The 12,867-nt window shown below is 47.1% G+C and overlaps 1 protein-coding gene across 1 annotated transcript in view; it reads left to right on the top strand.

Annotated features, from left to right (window-relative positions):
- CWF19L2 (CWF19 like cell cycle control factor 2) overlaps positions 1-12,867 on the top strand; it is a 1,282,529-nt gene that overhangs the window by 1,246,730 nt on the left and 22,932 nt on the right. The gene's annotated exons all lie outside the window — the stretch shown is intronic.

The raw sequence follows: 12,867 nt of genomic DNA, 5'->3' as shown, positions 1-12,867 counted from the left end.
TGTTATGAAAAGTGTTCGAATGGCTCTCCCTGAACACCAGACAGACAGCAACGCATGCTACACTGGGATCACCACTCCCCTTCTGCTGATACTCCAGATCATAACGAACTCTGCAGCCAGATTCATCCTCAACCTCCCATAACAGACCCACATTACCCTCCCACCTCAGAAAACTCAATTGGCACCCTGCACAGAAGAGATGCTAATTCAAGCGGATGATTCACACCTACAAAGCACTGCACAACCAAGGACCAACCTACATCAACCACCCAGTGAACTTCCACCATCCTACCAGAAAGCTGCGCTCCAACTTCCTCTCACTCGCCCACACCGCTTGCACTCCCTGAAGCAACAGAGGGGGACGCTCCTTCTACTACCTTGCAGCAAAAACAAGGAACTGCCTCCCTCTCCACGATTGAGTCACCTAATCCATCATGACAATCAAGCGCCTGGATACCCTTTCGGGGAATAATTTATGCTATATAAATCTACTGATTGATTGATTGGTTGAAGTCTATAAAAGATGAAGAGATGGCAAGGATAACAATAAAATGCAATGCTATAGGTTTGCCACAACTGGTAACTGGCTTTTATTAGGGCCAAATCTCTAGATCCCTCTCTAGAATACTATCTGGATTTATTTGATTCTTGCAATTTAGTGCACCCCATCTTTTGCCACACTTGCAAAAAACACATTTAGTCATACATGCTGTACATTATGAACTCTCCTGAGGGACTTCCTTAGTCTAGTTCCTGTGGGTAAAAATAAGATCTTCATTACCAATCAAAGTTACTAATTGTGTTGGCTATGATTCACATGGTGAGCACTGCTCTCAACCTATAGTTGGTGGACGAAACTGAGTAAGCACAATACTTTGAGAATTCTTTTAAATAATCATTATCATAAAACTGTGAGTGGTTTGAAATATCCAGCCATGCATCTCTCAATGCAATTGTGATAATGCAGAAGTTGAATATATATAATTGAAGGTATCTTTTTGTAGGCAACGTTGGAATGCAGAGCGGTATCTGCCTTGTATTCACACACTGTTAAGAGAGGAGCAGAGGGAAACAAAGCAGACTGTCATTTAGAAACATTAACTGGCATAGCCATGGACCTATGGCCTCCATTCTACCCTGTCTTACTTTGTCAAAGGTCCAGACCTGAGGATATACTTAACTGCTCTTTCTATCTCCTTATGTTATTGGGGATGGTGTTCAGACGCTATTAGTTTGTAACAGCGCTGCCTTTCGGGTTGCCATGTGATGCCTGTGCATAATCTCCATGACGTGTTCTGGTGATTTGATGGCGTGCCTTCACTCCTCATTTTGCAGGCGTTGTTATGGGGGGGAAAAAACGTAACTCTAAATTCTTTCTGTTGTGAGTTTACACTTACACATGCCACCAGAAAGATTAACCCTCTGTTATCTGCATGCTTCAAGGGAGCCATCAAACCCCTGTCTAGTGCTCCGAGCCTACATTTTGCAGACAAGTGCAATGCAATGCCACCATTCTCCTTTTCAGTGAAAAAACACAGAATAACCATAAGCATACTGATGACACCGATCCTGCTTCTCCTCTTAGCCTCATCCATTCTTGTTGCATCCTGCAATGGTAATTCTTTGAAGCCTTTTCTCTCACATGTCTAGCTTAAATACACACTTCCTCAAAGCTGCCTCCTATGAAGATGTCTTTCCCTTGCCCTTCCTCAAACATTTCTCACTCCTTCTCATTACTGTCAATGCCTCTCTAACTGAAGGCCTCATCACAGACGCTCTCAAGACAAGCCACATCCTGCCACTCCTCACTCAACTAACTTCAGCACCAATATCATCGTAAAAACAGTCTATGCTCAACTCCAAAACCATATCTACCCCAGTTATCCACTGTTTGACTATCAATTTTGCTTCAGATCACACTGCAGCATGGAGACTGCTACCTTAAACATCGTAGACAGCACCCTTCTGACCTCAGATGAAGATAACGTCTGATATTTCTGGACCTCTCAGCTACTTTTGTCATTTTTGGCCATCCCCCCCCCCACCACACCCAGCAGATTTGAATGGAATTCACTGGCAGGGTCCTTCACTGGTTCTCCTTCCACCCAACACTAGATGACTCACATAGGCAGCTCCCGAGTACCTCCCAGAGTTCCATACTGTTCCCCGTCATCTTGGGCCCTCTACATGGAGCTCCTTGTCGCTCTTCTCATTGTTAACGGCATCAAAATTCACCAATATAGCAAAAATGTACAACTCTACTTGAAAGTTCTCCCCCGCTCAAGACATCTGATGTCTCAAGATCTGCTTGCACCTCCTCCAGATGTGGATGACTTACACCTAACTAAAAGCCGACCACAGCAAGACAGAATTATATTATGTGCTAAGAACAACAAGCAAGAAATAGTACGGACATAGCTCAATTACAATAATGCTTATAAAGTCGAACCCAGTGCTTAGACCCTGAGATTCCCCTGGACATCAGCCATACTCTCAAGGAACACATTTCCAGCAGAATAAAGACAAACTGGTACCAGCCTTCTCTACTGAAGAAAGCAACACTGTTTCTCTAAGAATGCAACTTCAAAACTATTGTTCAAGCCCACAAACCCTCCCATCTGGATAGTGAACACACCCTGCTTCATGGCATAGACTCAAAACTGGCTCTCTTGGGGGGCGTCCTACGGAGCACAGCATGTCTCATCCAGGCACTGTATCTAAGAACACACCATTCCCATCCTGATGGACCTCTACTAGCTCCCCCTAACTGCCCCTCGGGAGTTCAAGAAAGTGATGGCTGTGATCGGAACTCCTCTTCGGAGGCCGAGGTTCCACTCTTTCCCTATCTCGAAGTCTGTCTTTTGAAGGTGAGCTTGCCCCAGGCACTTGTCACCCACCTCCAGACTGTAGCGAACCTCATAATTGTTCGAGTTCACTGTAAGCGTGCCGTTCACACAAGTCTCCTTAGCAGACTCTCAGTTTCATTGAAGCCGTTCTGGACATGATGCACAGTTTTGTGCCTACCTCCTGTGCATAGTTCAGGATATTCAGGCTATGGTCCACGCCCAGCCTTTGTCCTTGATCTCACTGAGGTTGACTCTGAGGCTGCTGGGACTGATTGCCTCCTGCATCCTTTTGGTTAAGCACCCCATGTAGCATATGCGGGCTCTGCAGTGGGATCTGAAGTTTGAGGGTGCAGCACCGGGGGTTCTCATCGACAAGGTCCACATTTTGGAGAAGACTGTAAGGTCTGCAGTGGTGACTACTAAACAGTTATTGTATGAGTGACAGACCCCTTTCCCATCCCCACCCAGAGCGGACAGGGGTGACCTATGTATCGCTTCTGGGCTGGGGCGGGTTCTCGGGAGAGGTGGAGATCAGAGGCCTCTAGTTTCTGGTGGAGGCTCAGCACCACATCAACCTGTTAGAGCTACAAGCCATTCACTTGCTGTTGGAAGCTTTTCTGCTATCCACCAAAGGGAGGTTAGTTCAGGTGTTTACAGAGAACACCACCCTCATTTGGTATTGCAACAAGTGGGATGCGGTCGTGGACCCTATGCCAAGAGGCCTTGAACCTCTGGACATGGATGGAACGTCACAGAATTTTCCTGAGGGTGCAGCACTTGATGGGATCTTAGAACAGCTGGGTGGGCGAACTTTTCTCTAAATGCAATACATTTCACAAATGGCAGCTACACCAGAAATTGGTGCAAGGCCTCTTCTCTTCCAGGGGATACTCATCAATAGTCATAAGCACTGAATAGTCCTACCCACATGCGGGATCCCGGAGCAGTAGCCAATAATATGCATATATCTACATATATACACAGATAAATACCCATATATGTAGATAATATGCATACACATATACATATGCAGCCTGAAACACACCATATTAGGCTCCTAAACTGCCATTATTGCATGTAAAACGTTTACATTTGACCAAATAAAGACATACAAATCGCCATATATGATATATATAAAGAAGAAAACTGCCCTGAGTTTCTTTGAAACACACAACCTTTATTTTCAAAGGTAAAAACAGGCAGGATCATAGAGGCAGGTTTAGCCTAGACAGGCTGCATAGGAAACCATTGGAAAATGTGTGCCCTGCTTTAAGACCTACAGGAACCCCCAGGCTCCCATCATGCACCACAGGTGACAGTTAGGTCAGTTCTTTTTTCCGGCTCCTGTGAGGATCCTGGAGCATTGAGCTCGCCAGTTGGTGATATTTTATCACTTCTTTCTGGTAGTAATTTTTTTTTACTTCACTCGATGTCTTTAGTCTCTATCTGACTAATTCAGCAATGTTTTGTGACTTTTGCCTATTTTTTCCAGTCAAAATGACGGCCTTATTTAATAAGTGCCCTGCCTGTAGTAAAAAGATGACCAAGTCAGACCCTCCTTTGGTCTGTATTGCTTGTTTGCCTTCATCCCCCAAGCCAGACCAATGTTACCATTGCAGCAAGTTTTCCAAGAGGACCCTTAGAGAGAGGGAGACGATCAAGCAGCGTTCCCTTCATGAGAGAGGAGAAACAGTGAGTGGGCGAGAAGAGCATCAGTCCAGAAAGCCCTCTTCTCATCCTAAAGAGCTCAAGGAAAGAGGTGAAAAAATAAGGCATCGGTCCCCTTCTCCGTCGAGGGACAGATTATTATCCAAGGCAACTCTGTGCTCAGTCGGCATTGAAATCGCCGTCGAGACGTCTGTCAACGTCGAAACATCCCTCGCTGTCGAAGCATCCTTCGTCGTCGAGACATCCCTCGCTGTCGAGATAAGGTGAGAAAAAACAGAGGATGAGGTCTTCATTCACTCGTAGGCGGTCCAAGTCTGGCTCGCCTACGACGGCAAGAGGTCGGGACTCGACGTCGACCCATCGACGTGGAAGTTCCACCCCGAGAGGCTCTGGACCGACGTCGAGATCGCAGGCAACTGGCATCAACGTCGAGCCGAACACCAAGGGCTTCCACACCGAAGAGAACCAGTCACTTGACGCCGAGACACATGACGTCGACGCCGAAAAGATTGACGTCAAAGAGATCGCTGTCGAGGAGATCGACGGCGAGATCAAGAAAAAGGCCTTCTGTGTCTAGGAGGTCGGGATCCAGGTCGACGCCGAGGAGGTTGCCGAGGAGATCTAAATCAGCTTCTCCTCCAGTGAAGAGACCTAGGGCGACGTCGAAGGACCGTTCGACTTGTGACGCCCCGGTTGTGTCTTCAGGGAGTGCTTCTTCCTCCCCAGGGCTTCAGATTGTACAAGTATCTCCAGAACCCTCACCAGCACCGTCTCCTGCCCGACCAACCATTATCTCGCCAAGATGGCTAGGAGATATCACAGAGTGGAAGATCCGCAGAATTAACCTACCAATTCAAGGTCAAGGTCACCTTTGATACAGTCGGTGCATTCTTTGCAGAGACGCGAGTGGACCACACCGAGAAGGTCTCCATCGGTGAGGAGGAGATTATCACGCTCTCCTAGGAGTGGAACATCACGCCACCTAGGAGTGGAACATCACGCCACCGATCTTCTAGAAGGCGAAGCTATAAGTCTTCCACAGGGTCGTCGGATTCCAAGGCCGACTATTCTCAGACTCTTTCCTCATCTCCTCCAAGCAGAATATCACCCATCGATGATGTTCTAACCTTTAATGAGGTTCTCTGCCGTGGGGCTGCTAAACTCCACATTGAAATGCCGCTCTCTACCACCAAGACATTGGTGATATTTGAAACCCTGCACCAAAAGTCCTCCTTGAGACCTTTGCTTCCTCTAGTGCCTGGATTGCTGGAGCCTGCGTTGCACAAGTTTCTTACTCCAGCAGCGGTGGGGGCTGTACCATCTAGGTAAGGCTCCTGATAATGACCCTTTCTTCCTGAGGGCTGACCCTCCACCGGACTCTGTTATTGTGTCAGCAGCACGAAAGAATCAGACAGGGGCAGCATCATCATCGGTGTCCCCTGATGAAGACAGTAAGGCTATGGACTCTGTAGGGAAGAGAATGTGTACTACCTCGGCTTCCTACATGAAAGTATTCAGCACCTCGGCCCTGCTGGGTTGATATGATTGTTCATTATGGGACTCACTGTCACGTTTCACAGAGAAGCTCCCTAAAGAGGACAAACAAAATTTTCTTGAAATCCTGCATGAAGGTGGCCTAGTAGCCAATCAAGTAATCAGTGCAGCAGCGGATGCGTCAGATCTAGCTGCACATGGCTACTCGCATGGGATCTGTGCTCGACGCTCAGCGTGGCTGAGGCTCATAGGACTGAAACCTGAAGCACATCATCGGATTCTTAACCTTCCGTTCAATGGGTCATCCCTCTTCGGATGTCATGCCGATGATGAGATGTCTCGAATGAAAACCGAGCTTGATACGATTAAAGCTGTGGGTTTCAAAAAGAGGAAGGACTTCAGGTGACTGTACCGTCCTTACGACCAACGAGAAAACCAACAGAGGGTTCAAACCCCTCAATGGTCCTTGCAACAAAACCAAGGAAGGTCACAATTCTCCCAGTGTCGTCCTGGTAGAGGAAGAGGTGGTAATTCAAGGTAGTCCACACCTGCTTCCAAGCAACAGCGCCAGAAGTGGGCGCTTGCTTCCCCTATCTCCGTTACCCACTCCGGTGGGGGGAAGTGTGCGGTTTTATCTGGAAGAGTGGACAAAAATCACGCTAGACAGGTGGGTGCTGAATATTTTAAAGAATGGGTACACCATCAAATTCAAGTCCCAGCTGCCTTCCATTCCTCCTCAAAAGACTGTCACCCATCGTATAAATCTTTTGAGGGAAGAGGTGTCTGCTCTACTCCTAAAGAGCACCATCGAGGAGGTCCCATGGCAACAACGTCGGCAAGGGATCTACTCCCGATATTTGATGGTCCCAAAGAAAGGTCCAAACAAGGAGTTCAGGCCTATACTAGATCTTAGACGTCTCAACAGGTTCATACTCCGAGAAAAGTTCAGAATGCTGGCATTACATCAAATAATACCGCTTCTGCATCAAGGGGACTGGATGTGTTCCATAGATCTTCAAGATGCTTATTTCCACATACCAATCTCTCCAAAGCATCGGAAGTTCCTACGGTTTCGCATCCAATCAAACCACTTCCAATTCACAGTCCTGCCTTTGGGGCTGAAGTCGGCTCCCCGCACTTTCTCAAAGTGCATGGCAGTAGTAGCAGCTTTCTTGAGGAAACAGCACATATTCGTCTATCCTTACCTAGACGACTCGCCTCTCAAGAGTGCGTCTCCCACTCTTCTGCAACAACATCTCGAGCAATGTATTCATTAGTTGCATCGGCTCGGTCTGCATGTAAACTACAAGAAGTCCATCCTCAATCCAACCCAGAGGATACACTATCTAGGTGCAACTCTAAACTAAGTCAACGCAAGAGCGTATCCTTCGGTGGAGAGACTATCATCCATTCTCCTCAAGTGTCGAACTCTCTTGAAGACACCTCAGCCTACTGCCAGACAGATTTCCTCCCTACTGGGGTCTATGGCCTCGTGCATGTTTCTCGTTCCAAACGCCAGGCTTCACATGAGACCTCTGCAGCAGACTCTGGAGGATCAGTGGACCCACATTGCCAATCGCTGGGAGGACAGGTTGTCTATACCTCTGTCAGTCCGACTCTCCATCAGATGGTGGATGTGACGGATTCATCTCATCGTGGGAGTCCCTTTTCAAGAGGACAGGCCTCAACAGACTCTGATGACGGATGCGTCCCTTTAGGGATGGGGCGCTCATATGGAAATAGCAACTATACCACATAAACATGCTGGAGCGCAGAGCTGTACATCTAGCTCTCAAAGCGTTCCTCCCGTCAATAATATCGACCTCTCTGCTTGTTCAGACGGACAACACAACAATGATGTACTTCCTGAACAAGCTGGGTGGAACAAGATCCAGACCCCTGTCTCTGGAAGCACAGACAATCTGGAAATGGCTTCTGGCACGAGACATGAGAATATCTGCAGTCCACTTGCGGACGACCTAAGGAGGCACTTCGCAGAAGCGCACAACTGGGTGTTAAAACAAGAAGTGGTACAAGACATCTTCCACAACTGGGGAACACCAGACATGGATCTTTTTGCGGACGCAGAAAAGGCAAAATGCCACGTCTTCGCCTCCAGGTACCCGCAACCAGGGTCTAAGGGGAATGCTCTGTGGATAGACTGGTCAGAGACATTACTCTACGCTTTTCCACCGATTCCACTCATTCCCTTGGTGATCAGGAAGCTGTACGCGGCCAAGACAGACATGATCCTGGTTGCTCCAGATTGGCCTTGCCAGTGGTGGTATCCGGACCTTCTTCACCTATCCAAAGTACCACACAGGAGGCTGCCATGTCATCCCGATCTGCTGACCAGGGCGAGCGGCAAGGTGTTCCACCTCAACCTGCCATCCCTGAGGTTAGCAGCATGGCTCCTGAGTTCATCCAATACAGACATTTCGGCCTCTCATAGGACTGCATGCAGATTTTAAAAGAGGCCAGGAGAGCTTCTACAAGAAAGTCTTATGCTTTTAAGTGGAAGCGTTTTTTCATGTAGTGTACTGCTGAAGGTCATGACCCTATTCGAGGTCATGAACAGGTACTGTTGCCATACTTACTGTCTTTGGCCAAAGCAGGTTTACAGTATTCCTCCATAAAAGTTCACCTGGCAGCGATAACAGCATATAGAAAGTCTCCCACGCAGGCTTCTTTCTTTCAAATGCCAGTTGTTAAGGATTTCCTGGAGGGCCTCAAGAAAGTCTATCCTCCTGTTAGGGCCCCTTCTCCTCCCTGGGAGCTAAATGTGGTCCTATCTAAACTAATGGCCCCCCCGTTCGAGCCCATTCATAAGGCTTCCTTACAACACCTATCATGGAAGATTGCTTTTCTCGTGGCAATCACTTCTGCGCGCAGGGTACGCGAGATACAGGCCTTATGCTCTACAGAGCCTTATCTCCTTTTTCATGCGAATAGAATTGTGTTACGTACTCACCCGAGGTTCCTCTCTAAGGTGGTCTCGGATTTTCACATTAACCAGTCAGTTACTCTTCCCACTTTTTTTGCCAATCCGGACACTCCGGCTGAGAGGGCTGTGCACTCTTTGGATTTAAAACGAGTGTTGAAATTCGGCGGCTGGTCCATAGGGGCGTTGGGGCAGCGCCCCACAAAAGAATCGGGCAACAGGTGAACAGGAATGTAAACAGACGAATTGATGACTTACAATTAGTCTGTTTACATTTCCGGGCCCAACTGTGCGCAACACTGGTGAAAGTGCACGTCACGCACAGCGCATGCAGGCAGAGACGAGCAGGCATTCAGAAGATGGTCTGCGCATGTGAGAGAGGAGCGTTGCCCCTCACTCACATTCACAAACCATTAAGGTATGCTGCGCATGCCCAGTGTGGTGCAGGAGTTTGAAGATAGGCTCCTGCTCGGGCGGTGATGCGTTTTGCGCAAAGTCGCCCCATGCCTTTTCAAATGCCAGGACAGAGTAAAGAAGGTTCAGCTGTCCGGCCCCCCATCACATCCGGTCTGCTAATTGGAAAAAGAAAAGAGCGGGGAGATGGGAGAAGTCACTTCCACCGCGTTGCAGAGGAGACGTGATGCGACACGGACCGGAGGAGAAGCCTGGTAAGTTCTTGTATTCATTAAATTAACCACCCCCTCCCCGCGCGTACCCCCCTGTCATGCGGCCGGCCGTGTCTGTGTGCATGTTCACCCCTAGGAGCCTATCCCTTTCTGCACATGAGCGTAACGCGGGTCCAAGGGTGGCAGGCCTCTTCCCAGGGGCCATGCAACCTACGGCAATGTTCCTCTGCGCGATACCAGATTTGTAGGTTCCTCTCGGTTTGCAGAGAGCACTGCTACTTTTAAGTCTGGCATGACAAGAATCATTGTGAATAGCATAATATTAACACTTCTTTAAAATATGCATAGAGTTGACTTCACTCGCAATAACAGCCATTGACTATTTGGTGCATCACTGGCAAATAAAATATATGCACCTGCGTGTGAGCACTCTGAAGCCAAGGCCAATGCTTGTTTGTTATCCCATTACGTCTGGGCATTCACGAGACCACACCTCCCTCCCACAGGTGTCCGCAACTCGCCGCACACTGCCCTTGTCTCTGCCCACTCACCAGACTAAGATACAAACGTTTATTGGGCTGTAACAGAGGCGTTAAAACGGGGGGCTGAAAAAGGGGCTCTGGGGCTCTGGGGCTCTGTCAGGAAAGCGTTCGTATTTGACTTTTTATGTGTGAGTTTAACCCCCTGTGTCACTTCATTACCACAGCAAGTCAACTTCGAAAAACGATCTGGGTACAGTTTTAATTAACTGTCATCTGGCTGATTATTAGAAAAAGGAGCAGTGTCTATCAAAATGTAGCGTTCAGATTCTTTTGATTTATATATGTGAGTATTCAGTTTTACAGATGTTTCCCTTCATCTTTAATGTAAAATACACAGTTATATTGGCATATAGCATATACACTCGATTCCTGTGTGTGGAGTTTGAGGCCATTCCTCTTTTGGACCTGGCTGAAAGGCCCTTATTGAGCAAAAGAGATTCAAATGCTTTCTTTTCCGGGAAAATTACTTTAAGTCCAAGTGCATTAAAGGTGAATAAATCTGACCTTGTGTAATAAAACTTGTGCTCATGTGAAGCGCTCCAATACTTTTGGGTCGTGTTCGTGTTATGTTATACTGTAAAAAAAAAATAACATTCTTCTACATGTGCTAGGCTTTGCGTATTCAGTCAGTGTGACCTGTTCGGTTTGTGGAAAGGAGGTTGCAATAATTGTCAACACCGGGAACTAGATAGGTTTTTGGGACAAAAAGCAGCACTACGTCAGCCGTCAGGGAAAGTATTGAAATGTAGGGCATTTTTATTTAAATATTAGAAGGTGGAGGTACACGAGTGTCAACGCTCCTGATTAATTAAAGAATAACCATGGGCAGGAAAGGGAGATTCGTTAATGTTAATGCACAGTCAAAACAATGAGCACTCGGGAACCATCGTAAATGGGCCAAAATGCATTTTATGGGGATTGGCTGAGGGCCGCATAGATGTTTACAAAAAAGTATGACAATCATTTTACGGCCAACCACTTTCAAATTTCACCAGCCGCCACTGTACCTTGATAAAACAAAGAGTGTACGAAAGTCTGACCAATTGTTTGTAAATTATGGTCCGTTGAATACAGGTTTCCCTGCCTCTAAAAGGTCCATTTCTAGATGGATAGTGTCATGCATTTTGTTATCTTATCAGTTGGCACGAAAGCAGCTCCCTGGCAAGCCAAGAGCACATTCGACAAGAGGCAAAGCTGCTACAATAGCAATGCTTAGGAATGTACCAATTCATGAAATGTGTAAGGCAGCCACATGGCGTTCGGTTCATACAGTCGCACGCCATTACTGCCTTGATTCTGATACTCAGGTGAATGCTTAGTTTGGTCAAGCATCCCTGATAAATTTTTTATGGTAATGTTTGTTGGTAAAATGTTTCGGTAGGCTGGTATTCACCCGCAGGGTATGGGGATGGGCTTGCTAATCTATTCAGTGCTTATGACTATTGATGAGTATCCCCTGGAAGAGAAGAATACGTTACTTACCTGTAATCCTAGTTCTCTTCAAGGGGTATACTCATCAAAGTCATAAGCAACCCTCCCTCCTCCCCGGACGAATACCAGACCTATATATGTACCTGTTACCCATGCTGTGATTACACTGTTATACGCCGTCCAAAAGAACGGACCTAATTGTCACCTGTGGTGCATGATGGGAGCCTGGGGGTTCCTGGAGGTCTTAAAGGCACGGCGCCAATTTTCCAATGGTTTCCTATAAAGCTTGTCTAGGCTAAACCTGCCACTATGATCCTGCCTGTTTTTACCTTTTAAAATTAAGGTTGTGTGTTTCAAAAAAACTCAGGGCAGTTTTTTTCTTTACATATATCATATATGGTGATTTATATGTCTTTATTTGGTCAAATGTAAATGTTTTACATGCAATAATGGCAGTTTTAGAGCCTAATATGGCGTGTTTCAGGCTGCATATGTATATGTATATTATTTATATATATATATATATATATATATATATATGGGTATTTATATGTGTATATATGTAGATATATGCATCTTATTGGCTATTGCTCCGGGATCCCGCACGTGGGCGGGACTATTTAGTGCTTATGACTTTGATGAGTATACCCCTGGAAGAGAACTAGGATTACAGGTAAGTAACTTATCCTTCTGCGACTTGGGAGAACCTTAGCTCGGTCAGTTTGCCACCGCCAAGAGCTCGCAATGCCAGCACTTCTTCTCCATGGAGTTCCCAAAGCGGCTCTCGCCCCAGAGAAGCATTCGGCTTAACGTGAGACCCAAGTCTCCTGCACACCTTTCTGACGATACCTCTTCTGCCCGGAGTTCTGAAGATGATCAGGATCATCCAGGGCCAATTCATCCTAGTGGCTCTGGATTTGGCCTGGAGAGTATGGTCTCCCAATCTCCTGGGCATAGGCATCTGTCCTCCAATCAGGCCAGCCCATTGGGAGGATCTCCTGTCACAGTATCAGGGCTGGGTCTTGCAGCCGAACCTGCGCACTCACCACCTCCATGCCTTGAAATTGAGCTACAGCAATTAAGCGCTTTTGAACTTCCTGCCAAGGTGGTGGATGTTATTTTGGCAGCCAGGCATCCCTCCACCAAATCTGTGGGCGCCTGCAGATGGGGCCAGTTTGTGGACTGGCATGCTACCAAACAAGTTGTCCCTAACCCAGCAAAGCCTTGCTTTGGGCACGATTAAAGGGTATCTGTTGGCTATTTCGGCTTTCTTGCTTTTGCCGGACCAGCCTGTGTTGTTTAAATCACCAGTTGTGATG

The sequence above is a fragment of the Lissotriton helveticus genome, chromosome 8, assembly GCF_964261635.1.
Source record: "Lissotriton helveticus chromosome 8, aLisHel1.1, whole genome shotgun sequence".
NCBI lineage: Eukaryota > Metazoa > Chordata > Amphibia > Caudata > Salamandridae > Lissotriton > Lissotriton helveticus.
This window is presented reverse-complemented; position numbering and strand designations above follow the sequence as displayed.